Source organism: Ooceraea biroi, chromosome 5 (assembly GCF_003672135.1).
Source record: "Ooceraea biroi isolate clonal line C1 chromosome 5, Obir_v5.4, whole genome shotgun sequence".
Lineage (NCBI taxonomy): Eukaryota > Metazoa > Arthropoda > Insecta > Hymenoptera > Formicidae > Ooceraea > Ooceraea biroi.
The window spans coordinates 1979639-1994686 of record NC_039510.1 but is presented as its reverse complement, the minus strand read 5'-3'; the positions used below and the strand labels follow the sequence as shown (position 1 = coordinate 1994686).

The window sequence follows — 15048 nt, the reverse complement described above, 5'->3', positions numbered from 1 at the left end:
GCAGTGCCGGCTAAACGACGATCCCCAACGTCGATCCGCGTGTTCTCGCGTGAGCGAAACGCGCGCGATCGATCCGCTTGCATTCCTTATCATCGCCGGGGTATTCGTACCTTTATCGGCGCACGCTACTTGTGACACATGCATTACGTTGACGTCTGTGGAAATATGCAACTTTCTCCCTTCCTTCCTTCCTGTCTTTTCACCCCCGCTGAGAGAACAAAGAGGGTAATCGCACTCTCTTACGTCGAGCACGCCTTCCAACGGCGGAGTGTCACGGACGCGCGACATACTTCGTACTACGACAACGACGACGTGCACTTCCGGGGCGGTAGGATAAGGGGTGTATACGTGGGCCCGATCGTTTTCACGGGCTATACGCCTGAGCCCGGCTCGGATAACCGAGCATCGATCCTCGGGCGGTAGATGTCGATGAATACTCCCTCAGTTAGGACTTAAAAAAGACTGTAGCTCTACACTAGCTAATTTATCCGCTCTCTTCGACAAACGTAATCGAAGAGGGTGGATCCAGATGTCGATGCAGGTCGCAGTTCGGGGTCTGCTTAATGAGCATACCGATGAGAAATTTGAATTTTCACTCGCGTCTCGGCGACAGGAGTGTCCCACTAAGCTCTGAACTGCGACGAGGGATTCGGGGAAGGGCTGCGACCCTTTGTTGATTTGATAGGTTTCATTCTGTCCCAGAATTGTGGTGTCACAAATGTCTGAAGAGCGGGCGGCGCGACGCGTTGTATTTTATTATACCGACGCTTTCATTTGTCACGGTGCTAAAGCGGGATTAACTGTAAGCGCGAGCATCTTATTTCCGGGACTCGAAACGCTCAGCGGAAGCTCGGGTATCCCAGCGGCAGGATGGAGTTATCGAGTTCGCTGTCTCGCGCGGATGGAGTAAGTTAGCGCCGGTCACGCTAGTCGCGTTATTGCAACGCGATACACAATGCTGACGGAGGCGGGCGATGGTGGTGGCTCGGGGAGGGCGCGAGAAATAAAATGGAGAAGTGACGTAGGAAACGCAGGGAAAAAGGGGGAAAAAGGAGACCACGCGCGCGGAGGAAAAAGAATAGACGAGGGAGAACGAGTCGGGGCCCACCTATATTTTCTCCTTCTTTTTTTCATCCGTGCGAGGAACGTATTATGCGAGCAGATCGAATCGCGGCGGTGGCGGCGACGGCGGCAACGCCGGCGTCAGCGGCCCCTTAATGCATGACGCAGCTCCGAAGGGTGCGCGCGCTGCACCTTGCACCCCGCTGCACCCTGCACACGTATTCGATTGGGCGCGCTGCGTCGCAACGCAATAATATCGCAACGATCCATCACACCACTGCCGTCAATAAAACATCTGGCAGTTTTTCTGCCACCCTCGCGCCACCCCCTCTGCCTCCCTCTCTTGCCTTTCTCGTCGCTCCCTTGCACTTTCTCCCTCGACTTCTCCATTTTATTTTTGCTACCTATTCTCTTTCCCTCTTACTGCTCTTCTCGTCACGTTCTCCCTTCGTCTCCCCCCCCCCCGCGGTTCCTTCTGTCTCTTCGACTCGTGCTCGAACCGCGTGTTCGCCACGTTCGTCTATTTATCTGACTTTTTCTTCCCTTCTGTTCTTTCGCTTTCGTTCTCCACGTTCCATCGCCCCCTTTTTGCACGTCTCATTTTCTCCGCACCCTTCGCCCGCCTTCCCACCCGCCCGTATATTTTTTCTATCAGTCTTTTCACCCTGTTCCATATCCATCCGTTTCCCCACTCTCCTTCTTGCTGTCCGCCGCGTTTTCGCTCTTTCTGTCCCCGTGTCTACGTCGCGTCGGAAAAAAGCGTCACGAGCTCCGCCGACTGACTTTTTGTCTCCCTGTGGCTCACCGCAGGTATTAATGATTCCGTCCGTACCGGGGATGTAGGGGCACGCATACGCAATCCGCCAGACACGTGCTTATACCCGCGCCGTCCATCGTCGTGAGAAAGCGTGTTCGCCGAATGTCAAGCGCAGGCACAATTCTCTCGTAAATGAACATTGAATCGCGAACACTTTTGCACAAGCGAGTACAAGGGACAAGTTACGCGACATTGTCGGACAAGGGAAGGATTGAAAATGAGTGCCAATGGGAGTTAATGAATCTCGCATGCTCGAGAAAATAATTTCATCGGTTGATATTAAGCCGATTACGGCGTTTAATTTAATTGTGATATTAGTGCGTACAACAATAATAAACGTGTTATTGAATTTAACGAAAAGCGTTTCTGACCGTGAAGGATACGCTCGGTTTATGCATTGATTATCGACGGGATATCCGTGGTGTGTAACTGACGTTGTCATCCGTTTCGCAATCCGAAAATATCTGAACAGAAACTCAATCGGGAACTACTATAAATGAATATTTTCTTTCTTTGCGTTTCTTTTTTTAGATAACTGCTATTCGTGGACAACTCCTTTTAGATTGTCGGTTTTGAAAACGTAAAACAATTTCTCTTGTAAATTATAATAGCTAAAATAAATAATAAAAAATAAAATAAAATAAAAATAAATAAATAAATAGCTATAAAATATTAATATAAAGTCCGATTTCTGCAGTTGTCATAAAATGACATGTCCATTCTTATGCTTTTAATTTCCAAATCAAACTCCTATTATCGATATAATAATTTAGCGCATATTATTGAAAAGCAGAGCACGAGGTAGATAAAACTAAAACTTATTGGTCGATTTCGTGGCTCCCAATACTTTTACACATGTGACAGTACTGTATCGTACTTCATTCTTCGCTCCCTCGATCGGGGATAACTCTCGAGTGACATGACGAACGGAATAATACGTCTTTACGAGGATCGCGATCGCGACAGTCCTCTTCGTCTTCCTCTCGCATTTCCCGGGAATTGCTAGGTTCGCCCGATGATCCACGCGAAATTCCAATTCTCGGTCTGGCGCGGTACGAGCGGCCCGGCCTTGCGGATTCCGAGGGTATTTTTGGGAAAAAGAGCAGGGGCGGTCGATAGCTTTTCCGAGCTGCCAGCCAATAATCCAACAAACGCATGAGAAATTTATTTAAATGTCGTGCGTATAACACGAAATTTGCAACGTTGGCGACGCGAGAAATATCATCAATTACGATCGCCCTCGCGATTCGTCGACAGTTGGCGATTTAAATCTTAAGTTTCATCAGCTTCCACGTGAATCCGATCCTGCAAAAGCGTACTTGAGAAGGACGTCTACCGTTGTCGAGGAGATCAGAGAAGAGTCGGCCCTCTCTCCGCAAGGATAGGATTCTTTCATTGAATTGCAAAGCAGAGCGTTCGGCAAATTTAACGCGGGGGCTGGAAGGATTACGCGGCCATCGGACGTCGCCGTCGACGCCGGGCGTCGACGTCGACATCAACGGCCGACGCGACGCCTGTGCGAACACCGACGCCCGTCGTTTTCCGTTCGGTTCGTTCCTTTTCGACGAGGAGCGAGGGTGGAAATTCAATCCGGACTACCAATTATCGCATAGAATCGGATACCGCCTTGTCGATCGGCACGGCATCGCGCGGCCAAGTGCGGAGAGGGCGGGAACGTGTTACGATGACGCGGTGCGGACGTAACGTTTCGCGCTGCCGAGTTCCGTTGATTACGTATCGTGTATACCGACGGAAGTCGTTAACGTCTGTGACACTCGCGTGCACCGAGCAGCGTGCTTGTTCCTCGAGCAACGCCCATGACGTACAAGAATGCCGACAAGATTGTGTTGGTACTATAATAACGGTTTCTCGTCGACTAAAAGTCGTCCACATCAATGTCGACACATTATGACAAAGAATGCAGCATCCAAAACGTGACGTGCATTTTCTTTCTTAGAAAGAGGAGTCTTCAAGCGTCTCTATTTTAGATATAGGTAATAATAAAATAATAATAAAGGATAATGGAACAAAAGAAATAACAGCGTTATTTCCACTTTAAACACATCAGCAGTAGAGTTGTTTAAACTATTTAAAATATTTTATTGTGCGATATACATTCGTCCCGTTTGTTTTGTATTTTTAATAACGCATACATGTTACAATGCATATTATTAAAACACTAAAATGGGACAAAAATATATTATAACCCAATACATTTCAGAATGTATATCAGAAATTTATATTAATAAATATAAATATATATTAATAAATATATTAAAACAAAACATCGACGAGTGTATGTACATATGTATTCGTATAAGCGCGGTGAAAAAGGGCCTGACCCGCCTGTGTAGTAATAGAGCCGAAGGATCCGCGTGGACGTGGTGCGCAACGCGCGCCGGTGAAAAGCGCGGAGTGGCTGTCAGTTACGATTGTAAATCCGGCTTTCTACAACGTTACTGTCGCTCGACGAGCGAGCTCGTCACCCCGAACATTAATGACAGTTATTACCCAGCCCCGAGTGGCCCGGTACCCTGCCGGATCACGTATCGCGACGCGGAGAAAACCCCTCTTTAAGCACCGCGAGCCGGCTCACTCGGCCGAGCGCGGACGGGCAGGTAAAGGAGCGAGCAGGTGGAGGCGGGCAAAACGAGCAAAAGGGTTATTCATGCAAAGGGTGGCGGCAGCCGAGAGCGGTGGGAACGGGCGAGAGAAAGAGAAAGAGAGAGGGCGACACGGAGGAGGAAGAGAAGGAGGAAGAAGCGGGTGAAGGGAGAAAGGGAGAGTGGCGGTGCGCTGCCGACCTTCAGTAACGATGCAATAACATTACCATTGAGGCTCAAAGCCAAATGAATGGATGTATTCCGCGTGTGCACGAGACTCCGGGAAGGCGGCCCCGCCGCATACAGCAACGGCGGGAGCGTGGAAAATAAAAGGGCGCGCTCTCTCGCCGCTAGAAAGAGCCACGTAATAGTCCGCGTTATCCCTGTCCTGCCGCTTCTATCTGCCGTGCCACGCTTCCTCCACTTCTTCCTCTCTTTCTCGCCCCTTCTTTTTCTCTTTTGCCTCTCTTTCTGACGCGCTTTTGCCTCGATGACCTTTTACCTTTTCGCCGTCTTCTCTCCACCGCGCGAATTGTGCTTGTTCGCCCTTCGTTTCCTGTTTTTCGTGTTCTCGTTACGATTCTCCTTATCGTCGCCGTTGCTGCTTCGTCGAAATGGCTAAGAGGCAGCGACACACGGGCGTTATTTCTTTCCAGCGCGCGGTTATTATGCATATTCATGTCATTTAAATTATTCTATGCTCGCAAGAAAATTTAAACGGATTTCAGCGCCGTTCTAATGGAGTTCCGTTTTCATCACGCTTTCTTCTCGCCGCTTCGATAACTCGACGTAAGCGTTATACGCTCTTGGTGACGGGAAATTACTTCAGCATGCAGAGTACGCGTGCTTAATCGTTTCCATTTCGCTGCAGCTGTTTTTGTCGGATGATACGAGTATTTCGGGCGCAGTAAGAGCTTTGCAGTCGCATGTACATACGCTAGATACTGAAGAAGCGAGAGAAACGTGGATGCAAGTAATGCAAGTTGCCGGTCATCGTGTGCATTGGAAGCTGAGGATGCATTTTCTGTGGAGAACTGGATGACGCACACGTTTATAATATATACATCTCGCGTATGCACGTTTACCAAGCTCGAAATGCCCGATCCTCTTTGGCGATTCACGAATAACCAATCTGGGCACTGAGAATTAGCGACGATTGGTGATATTTACTTCACTTCAGATCACTTTGCGGTTTTCGCGCGACCTCTTTTTATTTCGAAAGCATATGACATAATTCATCGTGTTCTATCGCAGCAGATTGTAATTTACATGCAGCGAGGCAAATGTACGAATGTACGAATGCAGGAGGATAGTGACGATAACGCAAGCAAGTATTAAATATCGTCGATGGAGAGACCCTTTGCTCGCCAGAGAAAGAAGGAAAGAGAGGCCAACAGTTACGCAAACGTTATTCCGCGCGCGTCGCAGTCACCACGCGTTTTCTGGTTTTTAAGGGACGAACGTATTATCGCAACTGGCACTCAGCACGGTCAGAAACCTGTTATTTGTAAGGGTCATAAAGCCGGAATTAGTAGGTAAAATTGGACGTGCGTACCGCCGAGGGTCATTTCCATTTGCGCGCGATATGTCATTAAAGACCATTCCGAAATTTGTTTGCGTGTCGGTCGCGATGAACACTTCCGGACGGTACATACCGTATCCCTTTTCCGAGAGAAGAGGGATCCCCGTACGTTGTCTATCGCGCCTCGATTACATGATGAATCAGAAAGTTCCGGGAAATCAGGAGCTCCATCGCTCTCTCTCTCTCTCTTTCTTTTTCCGTCTCTCTTCTTTGATCGCGATCGCACACGCGTGTACGTAATTTTCTTTCGTCGCCACGAGGTCGGATCATGAATACGACAGCTCGTTACCCGGCACCCCGCCGATATATCTCACGGTACACGCCCCCGCTTATCTGACGCGATCGGAATCGGCTTCCTCAGAATGCCGACGACGATCGGCGTGCACCTCATGCATACGATACATCCCGAGCAACCCTGTTCATCCGCCACTATGGCCGCGGCAGCACCGAGCGAAGCAGTTTCTCACGTCATTAGAATAATGACAGTGAGCTTCAGCTTTCAGTCTTTAGAACGGGATAACCGACTGCGTCTTGAGAGACAGGGGATTTATTCCGCGGATTTATCTGGAAGACGAAGCGTTTCGGGTCGGGTGAGTGACTCGTCGCGACGACTCCTGCCGTTTGAGCGCCACGCACAATGCAGAGATGTCTCACGAAATTAATTCCGTTCCTTTTAACGGGAGATTTAATAAACACCATCCCTCGCGCGCGCGATCCCATTCAGTGTAAGCGCACCCCTCAGCGGTGGTCGCCGCTGCCGCTCTTCCGCGTCGCGGAGCTCTTCGAGGGGTTCCTTGAGCACCAAAGTCTTTTCTCTCTTTTTTGTGGCAATTTTGATGGCACGCAACCGAGAGCGGAACGCGCGCGCGCGCGCGGGAAGGGATCGCCGATCCTCCTCGAAAGATGGACCATGAAAACGTTACGATTCACTTCCCATTGGGCAATTACGTCATTAAAATGATCTCGGAGGGTGGCGTGATGGACGACCGATGAATGTCGGTCCCGATTCCTCGAGTATGCACGGAATGTTCCGTGAAAATTGGTGATGTACAATGCAGCTGCCGCGGCGAAGATACGTGACTTTCTTTTTTACGCGCGTTACGCACGCGGATTCGAAGGGGCGGCGCATTCACGCCCTTTGTACGTTATTGTGCTCTCTTGATTTAACACTATATTATTACGGCACGATTTAGTCGCGCGTTTGATCTACGGCCGACGATTAAATCAAAGCACACGCGAGATTGAAAAAAGCGAAAGCTCGAAAGAAAGTGTACTCGTTGCGTTCGACAGCCCCATAATTTCCATGTTAAATATTTCACTTTCGTCCGGCGATAAGAGAGAGAGAGGGAGCCGTGTCCCGATCGCTAATCCGGCCGTTTGCATTAACGCGCTGCGCGGGTAAAACACGCGCGCGTCCGAGTAGTTTTCTGCCGCGACTGATGTGAGTAATTAGCTCTCGTGCGCGTTTCATATTAAATTTAAGAAGTGCCAGCCCGGCAACGGGTCTCGTGAGCGTGCGTTCCGCGTATCACCGAGTATAATTTACAGATTTAAATATTTAACTTGCGCAAATGGTACATGCCGGTACCGGATAACTTATTTACCTTTTACATCACGCCAAATCGAGCTTGCGAATGTTGGAATTCTATTTTCACCCCCTTCTCTCTCTCTCTCTCTCTCTCTCTCTCTTTCTTTCTCGACTGTGCTTCTGCATGTACATACACGCGCGTAACTCCCTTTACAACATTTGTGGAACATAATTATTTGACAAAAGAATGCGCATAAATCAAAGCCCCTATTTTATCTCATTACGTCTCATTCTTCATGGATGGCTTTCATTCTTCTCCTTAACCGATGATCAATTCCTGAAATGGACGATTCCTCCTTTTCTCTTTTCTCACCATTAGCCAAACGGATGTATGGAAAAAATGCCAACGCAGAAAACCTGCTTCTGCAGCTGCTAGTTGGCATATCAAATATTTCCTTAATCGTTAATGTCAATTATTACATGTCGGCGGGTAAGTAAAAAAGCAAATACGCTCTCCGCATGCAGAGGAAACGAAACGGATCCGGCTTTTTCCGCCGTACTTTTAAAAGCCGATCGCACCGAGTCCGTCATGGGCTTTTCGTGCGGAAATGAAAAACGAGGGTGGAGAAACGAATTGATGGACTGGCACGTACTGCGTAAAATCGCAGCTCCACCTGACGAATCGAGCGGAGGGACTAACGAAATGATGCCTGATAGATCGTAAATGTCGTTTGTGCGGTAGTCGAGTAATAATTTCATTACATCAGATTATAATTACGCTTTCGAGCTCGGACCGTTCCATTTAATGAGGTTGGTCCTTCCGCTGTCTTTAATGGCTTTTCATTTTACCTACGTTGCATTATTATGCTCGTAATAATCCGCGTACTATCATAAAAGAGTTAATAAATGATGATTCGATTTTCAAAAATGCAGATAAATATTATTTTACATTACAATGCAGGATATGGATGTATTAGTATGTATTAGTAATTATTTTTTAATAATTATCGAATCTTCTTTTTTTTCTCTTTCTTTCTCTTCCTCTCGCCTCGTAACTCGTAATAGCTTTCACCGTTTGTACCGGTAACTCGAGAAGCGTATCGTTATATAATATCCGAGAGTCATGCCGCGTTCCAAGTACACGAAAACGTTTTAATCGTGTCGGAGCACGTAATCGCGGCCGCGAGTAACGCTAGCCAGTGATAGCGCTATCTTTATTTCGTCTCGAATGAATTGCGTGTTCCAATTAGTCGTGTGGTGAGCCGCTGTCACGCATTACTTTAGAAGGGTTTAAAATTTTTTATTATCACCCCAGCCGGCCGTAATAATTCGACGAAGCCTTCATCTTCACATCGAAAGCGGCGATAAAGTACGCCGGTCGTCGAGACTTTGGCGGAATAAACGCGGTCATTAGGCTTGATTAAACTTTTTACGGGGTGTCAAACAGCCGCATCGCATCGCGCAATTAAAACGTGTCTTAATGGCGGCTCTCCGTCGTACTTCGACGGCTGAATTATGGGACGCGCGTTTACACGGAGATTGCTTATGAATATTCGAAGCCACGTAGGCGACCAATCAGTTCCGTTCGCGAATCGTAAAAATGCGCGGCCTCACGAGAAATAAAAGGAAAGAGAAACGAGAAAGGATTAACGAGAAACATAAATTACCGTACGTCAATAACTCCGTCCCGGCACCATGATTGTACATACAATCAGAGGCAGTTTCTTCGGTAAGATTTACCGAGTGAAATTATACAGGCCACAGTTATTTATAATTATTATTACTATTACAATTATTATTATCGTTATTATCATCGCCATAATTATTGCTGGCATTGTTATTATTCCTGCTTATGCAATAACCGCACCGCTCTCACCGCGAGAAGTGATACATCATTGCGGCGGGATGCGGCTACGGTCTGCCGAGGAAGCTAACCAGTTATCCAGCTGGTCAGCTGGTCAACTGGCCAGCCAACCAGCCAGCCAGCCAGCCAGCCAGCCAGCCAGTCTCCTGAATTTGCAAATTTACGGCGGGATTTTATTGCGACTCGACTTTTGTCGAATTTGCAGGAGCCGCGGTCGGCGTGCCGCGGTGTTCGTCGCGGTCGAACATGGACGAACGGGTGGGAGGAGCTGCAGGCTCCGAACAAGGAACTGTGACCAGGAAGCGGCCTGTTCGAGGACCAAACTCAGCAACGCCAGATGCACCGCATACGGCGACGCGTGCAACGTCCGACAGTAACACTGACGGAGTGATGGTGGAGGCGGAAGTGAAAGAGCAGCGACACGGATGACATTACGATCCCGACACTTGATCCTGTCTCGTCATCCCTGGTTTCCTCTCTGTCCTCGCGGGTCGTCCGAAGGCTCGCTTTCGCCTACTTTGCCCTTCCTTCCGCTGGCTTCGCGAGAGAAGTCGGTCCCGCGAACTTTGTTGGATCCGCTTTGCCGTGCAGAGGAGACGCGCGACGGCGGTACCGACGCGATGGTGTAAACAGAAGCGGATAGGGATCCAAATAGGGCGCCACTTGCACGAAGTTGCGAGGGATGGGCGGTGTAGCCACACCGATCCTTGTGCATAACGGGGAAGCTTGTCAACTCAAACAATACCGGCGTAGCCGCGAGACCGTCTCGGAGTTGCGTCTCGGCAGGGTGGTTGCGAGGGGCGCGACACGGTCGGGGTACACGAGGGCTACGCTTCGCGATGCTTCGGCGACGAGCAGATCCTGCAAGGAACACTGCACTGCCCGCGTAAAGCCATGGTCCCCTTTATTCCACAAATTTATTGGCAAAATCTCGAAGCAGGAGAAGATGATGTGTCAAAAGTTTGTCAAAAGAATAAAAGAAATAATGAGTAAATAAATAATTTAGCTGATAATTACCTGTTACATGTAATTTTTCTCATATATTTTTCAAATGTTATTGTTAAGATAATTCCGAGTGTTCGGGATTCGGGCTGATATTTTTCCGAACCTTTGAGACACCGATCTAATTCTCTCGAAAGCGATGGAATCGTCGAATCGTCAAGTTATTTGTCTCGAGGTCCATATTATGGTTTGGCCGAGTCGCGACAAAGCCGTGTGTGCTTTCCGTCTCGCTCATCAGCTGACTTTAAGCAGGGAGTGAGAGGGACGGAAGGCTCCGGCTTCTCCCAAACAGCGTCACCTTGCCGAACAAGAGAGAAAAATAAGGACAAATTCCGCTAAATCGGAGCAATCAATGCTCGACAATCGACGAGTCAGTCGCTCACGAATTCGTCGTGGAGCAGCACGTATCTAGCAATAGTCGTTAGAACGCTCATACCACTTAGTCCTCTCTCGCGGTCGATCTCCGCTCAAGACCGAAACCTCTCATCGTGCGAGTGACGAGTCCCGCGAGTGAACACAAAACGGTCGTAGAACTCATCATGCAAAATCTCGATCTTTCGCACGTCGCTGACCGCCGCTCCACGTTCGAGTCGTGGTCCGCTGCCACGCCGGCTCCGATACGGTGCCTTCAGAGGGATCTCCCGCTCGGTCCGTCGGCACCTCGATCACGAGTCAGGCCGTCTGGCGTCCTATCGATTGTGCAATTGGTGCGTCGTGCGAGTGCCTGAGCACACTCAGCTTTAACTGTATTTTCTTTCGCGCGAGCGCAAGAGCACATTCAGCGTTCACTGTAATTTAATTTAATTTTTTTGTTTTTGTTATTTCGGATCCAGTGCGGGGAAACTGTATCTCGGTAGCGTTTCGCTCAGCTGCTCGCGTCAAGATATCCGTCGGCCGTCGGCTCAAGATATCCGCCCGTGATAGCGGAAACAATCACCGCTCCGCAAGATTTCCGATACGCGAATACGGTGCAGCTGCAAGCGTCGCGAGAAGATTTCCGAGTGCCAAGCTGTTGTGCTTCAAACCGATCCCCCCCGGGTCACGCATGGTCTTGCGAAACTGTCAAAATAAACAACTGCGCTGTGTTTCGTCACTTCAAGAGTATAATTTGACCGCATCAGTTTCCCTTCCTTCCGCTACTTAGTAGTTCTCTCCTCGCATCACACTCGCTCTCATCAGAGCATGCAAGTAATCAACTGATCCGCGCACGCCGGATCGCGAGTCGCACACACCGAGTTCAAATAGAAGATTCCTGACGCCTCTACAATTTTTCGCTTGGTATGTGACGATTAAATACCATTCTCGATTTTGCAAAGTCAATATCGCGTTAAAAAGTGGATTGCCGCAGAATCGTGGCGCGCGTGGCGGCCCTTACTGTGCACTTTAAGGGTAGTCACCTATGAGCTGTCGCGCAGAGAACGAGAAGGGATTATATAATGGCAGGGCAAGCTTTTCCGCGAGTTTTGAAGCCGAGTGGAAGTGGGCACGAATTGCAGGCTCCTGAATGTTTTATTCATCACTATGCCTTCGCAGCGACTGGAGAAAGATTCTTGATGTGCTCGGCGAAAAAAAGAATCATTCTTTCCCTACCCTCCATCCCCGTCCTCCTCCGAGAGAGTTGACTCCGTATTTGTACGGTACATTTGTCAAGGTGTAGCGAGCGAAGGCGTAATACTTAGCTCTCGTGTAGTATATTAGTACAGTATTCCCCTTTTCCACCCCCGTGGAGCCCTCGCGCGCACAAAGTACCGCTATCTCACCGCGCGAAATGCAGATCTCGCGGACGAGTTATGTGTAACGAGCGTGAATATGTAGGATATGGAAATCGCGCGCGCGACTTGTATAATGATGCACACACTTTCTTTCCGCTATCTTTACTTTCTCGCCTTTTCGCGCATTTCACGAGTAATTCCGTGGGTCGCGCGTGCGCGCGATAATGCGCTCGCAGCGCGTGGTATCATGCGCCCGGTGTTAAATATTCAGCGGGAATCAGCGTTTGCGTTTGTACGGATCTTCCGTATCACCGAAAACGAGAATTTATCAGCCCACCGCGGAATAAAGGTTCTCTGGAAATCGAAGCTAAATCCGCGATAAATTGTGACATCAATTAGCCTCTCTCGTTTTATGGTGCGCGGTCATTTTTCAGTGCTCTATAAATCTTACAGATATAAAAATTACTATATATTAATAAGAAGATATACATAAATGATATAATTAATATAAATATTTAATATAAATCTAATTCGTAACATCCAACACTAGAAACTGACTCAGAAAACAAGCTGAAAAGGGTAGCATCGCTGGCGCAGCCGGAGAGATCAATTTTACGAGTTAATGACACTCGAGCTCGTGCTAATGACATATGGAGCGGCGGGTGCAGAGGTTGAAAAACCTGTCCGCGCAACGAACAACCTACCACGAATGTAATCTTGACCTAAATTGCGGCCGGTGGTACCCCCGTTAGTTCGGCTCCTTTGTGCCCGCCAGAAGTCGTCCTTTGTCAAAGAGGCGAACGAAGACGCTAATTACAGGGCAGGTTACTTCCTGGTACCGTTTGCCCTCGCGCAGTACAACACAGAACAGGCCCGGAGGATGGGAGGAGGGTGCGAGAGGGGGAGAGAGGACCGCGGATGTCTGGATAGGGCTGAGGACTATGCCGCAAAGCGGAGGTCCACATCAGCGGCCGGATGTTACCGCGATGGGATGTTGAGATGGCTGGAGTGGCTTACCCCCGTCATCCCACCCTCCTCGCCCTTCGGGCCACGGCCGCCAACTTGCGAACTAGCGCCGAGTCAAAGGGAAGTTTTGTTTTAATCATTCTCGTTTATTCCTCCCTTCCGGCCGACACTCTCCAATTTAATCGGCGAGCGACGATCACTCCGGTAACTCAGATAAGAACGCATCAGCGATTCTGGGATTAATGTACACGTTTTGTAATGTTGAATATTTAATAATAATTCAACTAGCGACTCTTCGGAAAATAGTGACGAGCTTTTGAGAAAGGGATAATGATGTGATAATTGAACTGGAGAAACGTAGAAGTGTCATCATGGCAATAACAACAAGAGAATATCGAGATCCATACAGGATCGATAAATTCTCATTTATTTGTAGCGCTATATTTAGTCTCGAAAACTGTAAACGTCTGTCAAATTCCGTCGCGTTATCCGGTTACCATCGGCCTTCGCGTTGGAATCCGCGAAACTCGTTATTAATATTGCCATAATATCGATATCATATGCGATTATATATGTAATCGAAGAAACCTTAATATTCCCGCAATTCTATGGGCAATTTATAGCGCGCTGCGCCGGTAGCCAGTGTGCGAAACGGGATACGCCAATCGAGACGAAGCCTTTGCGGGCACCACTCCTGTTTGATGAATTCGGCCGTGTAATGTAGCTCGCGAGCGAAATAAGTGATATTATTATAGCACGACATTCTGAATAGCGACGTTCAAGCTGGAAAAATACACGGTATCGTTTCACGTGGCGCACCGCGCAATTGGAATCGGTCGCGCGCGGCTTTATGGTGCTGCTTGTATAATGTGGCATTGCATTATACGGGTATACATGGTCCAAAGGTTTCCATAATAACTACCGCAACGATCGCCCAACGGAGCGGGCTGCTGCGGGGCCAGAAACACAGGAAGGAAACCGCACTCGCTCCGGTGGAAGGATACTTTCGGAATAAGATGGCATGCAGGAAATGCCACGGAAAAATACCGGAGGAATCAAGGGGGAGGGAGATGGAGAAATTGTACGAAAGGGCTCGACTAGAAGACCAGTGCAGAGGACACGCGTACACGCCGTACCTACTAATAAGACCTACCGATCGCAAGATCACCGCCGTAGGCGAACGAGCATCGGATCATCCTGCGATTGCCGAATCTCGCATATTTTCCGGTCTTTAAATTCTCGTTCCTCCTTTCGTTCATTATCCCGCGCGAGAACCGACGAATCCTTATCGGGGAAACTTAATCCTTTCGATATTCCTCAGTGAAATCCGAAGGAGGCGGAATGCTCGAGCTCGCAGAGAGCTCTTCGCTCGCTTCGTCGTGTAATGCACCCCGCGCGCGAGGGTGAGGCCCCTTGTCTTACCGCCGCGGTTGTTGCTCAATTTACGCTTTTACGGTGGCGGCGCTGTTAGGGCGGCCGGAGGAAGTTGCTCTTTCGCGGGCGAACAATAATATCCTGGCGGAAAAAAATCTCAGCGGCGCTCTTGAAGGGAAGCACTTCTTGCGATGAAGTTTTTAATTACGGCGGCGGGGCGCGATCGATCGCGCGGCCGGCTCTGCAACAACGGAATCCGCGCTCGAGTAAACAATCTCTCGTATAATTGTATACGGTTTCCTTCGATACGGCATTCGCAGCGGTACGTCGGCTCGAAAACGTATGGGGTTTCCCGGCGGGCTCGTCGTTGCCGGTCTCCCCGATATCGCGAACATGATTAACTTGGCGTCGCTTGATTACTTCTGGTTACTTGGAGGGAAACTCCAAAAGTGCCGGCCGCACAAGCGAGCTCTTATTTATACTAGCTCGCACTCGCAAAAGTTCTGCCGCTAACTTAATGAAGAAAATCGTCGAAACT

At 48.9% G+C, this 15048-nt stretch overlaps 1 protein-coding gene across 5 annotated transcripts in view; it reads right to left on the bottom strand.

The window, feature by feature from the left end:
• The window catches only part of LOC105279217 (teneurin-a), a 458941-nt gene that overhangs the window by 98318 nt on the left and 345575 nt on the right, over positions 1-15048 (bottom strand). The gene's annotated exons all lie outside the window — the stretch shown is intronic.